This window comes from Alligator sinensis, unplaced genomic scaffold (assembly GCF_000455745.1).
Source record: "Alligator sinensis unplaced genomic scaffold, ASM45574v1 scaffold169_2, whole genome shotgun sequence".
NCBI classification, from domain to species: Eukaryota; Metazoa; Chordata; order Crocodylia; family Alligatoridae; genus Alligator; species Alligator sinensis.
In genome coordinates this window covers 1,924,971-1,930,107 of record NW_005842077.1, presented here as the reverse complement: position 1 = coordinate 1,930,107, position 5,137 = coordinate 1,924,971, and the positions used below count along the sequence as shown (strand labels likewise).

At 46.1% G+C, this 5,137-nt stretch overlaps 1 protein-coding gene across 1 annotated transcript in view; it reads right to left on the bottom strand.

The window, feature by feature from the left end:
- The window catches only part of ZNF827 (zinc finger protein 827), a 165,888-nt gene that overhangs the window by 51,327 nt on the left and 109,424 nt on the right, over positions 1–5,137 (bottom strand). The window lies entirely within an intron of this gene.

The following is a 5,137-nucleotide window of genomic DNA, read 5'->3' as shown; positions in this document are numbered from 1 at the left end:
CTGAAAGAAATGCAGCTTGGGATGTAAAATTAATTCAGTGTCACCCTTCAGTCAATTTTTTTTATCAATGAAACACTTAAGTATATCTCCAAAAGCTATTGATAAAATAATTTCAGAATTATTAAGTGAGAACACAACATCAAGTTATGGATCAGAAATTGAGTTACAACTAGAAATGGTGTTCTACAACTCAGCTAAAGTTTTTCTGGTTTCCTGATATCCTTTCCTATTCTGAACAGTATAATAACATTCTCAACTTAGAAGCAGGAAATAAGTGTTATAACTGGTCAAAATGGTGACATTAAAGAATGTAAGATACAAAACTATTCTAAATTTTGTATTAACTCCTAACAGTCAATACCAATTTCTGTTACAGGGTAGTTCTTGTTTTGTACTCCTTTAAAAATCTGAACAGAAACAGTTTCCCTTGTCTATAATACAGAAGTCAAAAGGAATACTAAAAATAAAATAGAAAAAGGATTCCTTGGAAAGTTATTCTTTTGGATGTTCAGCTCTCTTCCTGCGTACCAGATATGATTTTGTCCAGAACACAATGAAATTTACATTTAAAGCCAATATCTATTAAATTAAGAATTTACAATAGATAGGTGCAACTGTATTTTGAAACACATCACTGGGCACGATACAAGACCAATTTGTTCCTGCAGCCTTTGCTAGTTCGGTAATTAAAAAAAAAAAACCAGGAACATTTTTAGGACAAGAAACACAGTATTAGGTTTTATGAAGTGTTACGTTGCAAAGAGGCCAGACCCAGAGCGTACGTGCCAACAACTGGCTCACGAACGTTAACCCTACTGGTCCAGATACAGTAAATATTACCCTAAAAAATGACACAGACACACATCTTGTCATATTCTTTTTCTATGGAGAACGAGCAATGTGTTTTTCACTGATGTGATCCAAGTGAGATGCTTGTATTCATAGTCAGAGATTTTTTGCCATTAGGAATCCAGCTCATAATTACAGTTAAAATGTATTTACACTTTCTCAACCTTCCCCATTCATCCTCTTTACTCTCGTGATTGTATTGTTTGGACACTACTCAGGCAGAAGTATAATAACTCAGATATTCATAACTGCTGAATTTTGTTCTGGTCTTTTTGTGCCATTTAATTTGTATGTTTACAAATAACTTGCACAAAACATAAAATTATGGTTAACATTAAGTAACAGGTGAAGGCAAGACATGAAGCCACACAAAATGTGATGACTGGAGCATGAGAGTGTGTGTGCACACAGGTGATCAATATGTGTGTAAAACTCATAATTAAAAATCAAACAATTTCTTGGGGTTCAGTAAGCAACAATGCCAGCATGCACAGAAGCACTTAGCTTCCTTCTCGATTCACCCCTTCTCTTCATTCACTGACAAATGCATAACAACAGGTCAACAGCTGTAAAAAGCTACGGCATCATCTATTGGTGGAAGGGCTCTCTCTATTACTATTAACATCCCTTCCTATTACCATGAACATCTTTTCCAAATTCTTTGTGAATTACAACAAAGATGATGTTGGCATTGTTGTAATTCACAGAAATCCTGCCATCCACATGTCTCTATGTTGATCTCTTATTTGGTTACAGAGACACTGTTCATATCAAATCACTACTATGGGCTGAGGTCCTGAGGCCAAGCTGCCAGCAAGTCCTTCTCCAGAGCTGGTCTCCCATTATGAGCTCTAGGACCCAGGTGGGGTGCTTCCAATTCTCTGCTGTCTCTCTCTGGGATAGCTTGTGATTTTCCTCAATGTTTACTCTTCCTGTGCTTTTAATGAATCTATGCACCAGCTCTCAAAGCAATACAGAGAGGCAAATGCTGGCTCCCAGCAACCAGGGAGCCAGCAGACAGGGGCTGCAAACAGAGTAAGCAGTTTGCAGGTAGTTCGCAGGCCACTTCCTAGGCCAGGTCATGGGTCCTCCTCGCCCTTTTTGTGAGGGGCAAGTCTTTCAGCTTTGCATGGGGAAGCAGGAAAAAAAGGAACCCTTTGGTGCCAGTGAGAAATAAACAGGCCAGTTCCAGACAAGTCTGCTAGGGAAGGTCTGCTTGGAAGAAGAGTGGTAAGAGACAGAAGGCAGATTAAGACACCCAAGGAAATAACTGGAGGACATCACAATGCCAGAGCCACTGCCACTGCCTCTGCTTGCACTTGTGAGGTTTCTGTCCAGGCAGGACTGCTCACCATCAATGCTTCCACCCAGGTCCAAGTTTGGTGCTGTGGGGACTGTGGTTTGTAGGTTCCTTCCAGTGACGGCCAAGTCAGGGAGTGCCTGCAGTGTGAGTGGTGCCTCTTGATGGTGTCTCTCAAGGAACAGGCAAGAGAACTACAGCAGGAGGTGGTGAGGCTCTGAAGCATCCTCTGCCATGAGGCAGTTAATTGATTCGATGCTGGAGGAGACCTCCGGGACTGGAGGAAGAAATGCCAGGTGCACTGCTACAGAAGAGAGAGGACATGGACACCCAAAAGGGTGGAAGCTGGAGGCTTGTGACTTCTGGCAGCAAGCAGAGGTCTTCGCCCCCACCTGCACTTGTTCATCTGACGGACAGATATGCAACCCTAGTAGCAGAGAGGGAGGAGCACATTCCAGTAGCAGAGTGTGGAGGATGACAGGCCAGGCCTCACCAAGGTGGGAAGGATCGAGACACCACCACCAAGAAGAAGCGACAGGTGGTGGCAATTGGAGACTCTCTTCTGCGGCAGATGGAGGGAGCCATCTGCCAACCTGACCTGTTGTTGCAGGAGGTCTACTACCCAGATCCAAGATGTCATGGAGGGACTACCGAGGCTCATCTGGCCCTCAGACTACTACCCCATGCTGCTCATCCATGTGGGCGCCAATGATACTGCCAGGGAAGACCCTAAGCGTATCAAAAGTGACTACAGGGCTCTGAGTGCAAGGGTGAGGGGGTCTGGGGCTCAGGTTGTGTTCTCGTCGACCCTTCTGGTCGAGGGAAAGGGCCCAGGCAGGAGCAGGTGCAACCTGCAGATCAACACCTAGCTGCGCAGGTGGTGTCGCCAGCAGGGGTTTGGCTTCTTCAACCATGGGATGTTCTTCCAAGAAGGATTGCTGGGAAGAGATGGGATCCACCTGACAAAGAGAGGGAAGAGCATGTTCACAGACAGGTTCGCTAACCTAGGGAGGAGGTCTTTAAACTAGGTTCACCATGAGGTGGAGACCAAAGCCCTGAGGTAAGTGGGGAAGCGGGAGACCTGGAGGAAGAGCAAGCAGGAAGGGGCAACAAGGGAGGTGTCCTCATACTTCCTGCAAAATCAGGGCAATCAACTAGTTATCTCGGGTGACTGTACACAAATGCATGGGGCTTGGAAACAAACAGGAAGAATTGGAAGTCCTTGCACAATTACAGAACTATGACGTGATTGGAATAACAGAGACTTGGTGGGATACCTTGTATGACTGGAGCACTATCATCAGGAAGGGGAGAAGAGGAGGAGGAGTTGCACTTTATGTAAAAGAGCCATATGATTGCTCAGAGCTCCAATATGAAGCTGGAGATAGGCCTGTTGAGAGTATCTGGGTTAGGGTCAGAGGGGACAGCAACAAGGGTGATGTTGTGGTGCAGGTCTGCTATAGACCACCAGACCAGAAGAAAGTGGTGGATGATACTTTCTTCAAACAGCTAGTCCTGAGGGACTTCAATCACCCTGACATCTGCTGGGAGGGCAATACAGCAGTGCTCAGGCAATCCAGGAAGTTTTGGGAGACTACTGGGGACAACTTCCTGGTGCAACTGCTGGAGGGGCCAGCTAGGGGCCATGCTTTTCTTGACCTGCTGCTCACAAACTGGGAAGAATTGGTGGGGAATGTAGTAATGGATGGCAACTTGGGCAGCAGCAGCCACGAGATGATTGAGTTCAGGATCCTGAGGAAAGGAAGGATGGAGAGCAGCCGAGTAAGGCCCCTGGACTTCATTAAAGCAGACTTCAACTCGCTCAGGGAACTCATGGGCAGGATCCCCTGGGAAGCCAGTCTGAGGGAGAAAGGAGTCCAGGAGACCTAGCTGTACTTCAAAGAAGCCTTACTGAGAGTACAGGAACAAACCATCCCAATGTGCAAGAAAACTAGCAAGTATGGTAGAAGACCAGCTTCACTTACCAAGGAACTCTTCAGTAAACTAAATCACAAAAAAGAAGTTTATAAGAAATGGAAACTTGGACAAATAACTAGGGAATAATATAAGAGAACTGCTTGGGCATGCAGGGATGAAGTCAGGAAGACCAAAGCACAATTGGACTTGCAGGTAGCAAGGGATGCGGAGAGTAACAAGAAAGGTTTCTACAAGTATGTTGGTAGCAAGAGGATGATCAGGGAAAGTGTGGGTCCCTTACTGAATGGGGGAGGCAACTCTGCGACAGACAATGCAGAAAAGGCTGAAGTGCTCAATGCCTTTTTTGCCTCAGGCTTCACAGGCAAGGTCAGCTCCCAGACTACTACACTGGGCAGCAGAGTTTGGAGAGGAGGCGAGCAGCCCTCAGTGGTGGAAGAACAGGTTAGGGACTACTTAGAAAAGCTGGATGTGAACAAGTACATGGGGTCAGATGAGATGCACCCGAGGGTGCTGAGGGACTTGGTTGATGTGATTGCAGAGCTATTGGCCATCATCTTTGAAAAATCATGGTGATCAGGAGAGGTCCCAGATGATTGGAAAAGGGCAAACATAGAGCCCATATTTAAGAAAGGGAAGAAGAAGCTGGCAAGTCGGTCAGCAATGCACAAGTCCTTGACTTCAGGAAAGCCGACTTTGACAAGCTCAGGAGGCTTGTCAGTGAGGCCCTAAGGGACCGTGACCACAGGGAGAGGGGAGTTCAAGAGGAGTGGTTGCTCCTCAAGGGAGCGATCCTCAATGCACAAACTAAGTCTATTCCATCTCGGAGGAAAGGCAGCAAGAGGGCACAGCAGCTCCCCTGGCTCTCCAGGGACCTAGCAGATCTCCTGAGGCTAAAAAGAAAGGCCTACAAAGGATGGAGGATGGGAGTCACCTCCAAGGAGGATTATTCTGCACTGGTCCGGTCCTGTAGGGAGCAGACCAGGAAAGCCAAGGCTGCAACTGAACTCCAACTAGCTTCGAGCATCAAGGACAATAAAAAGTCCTTTTTCA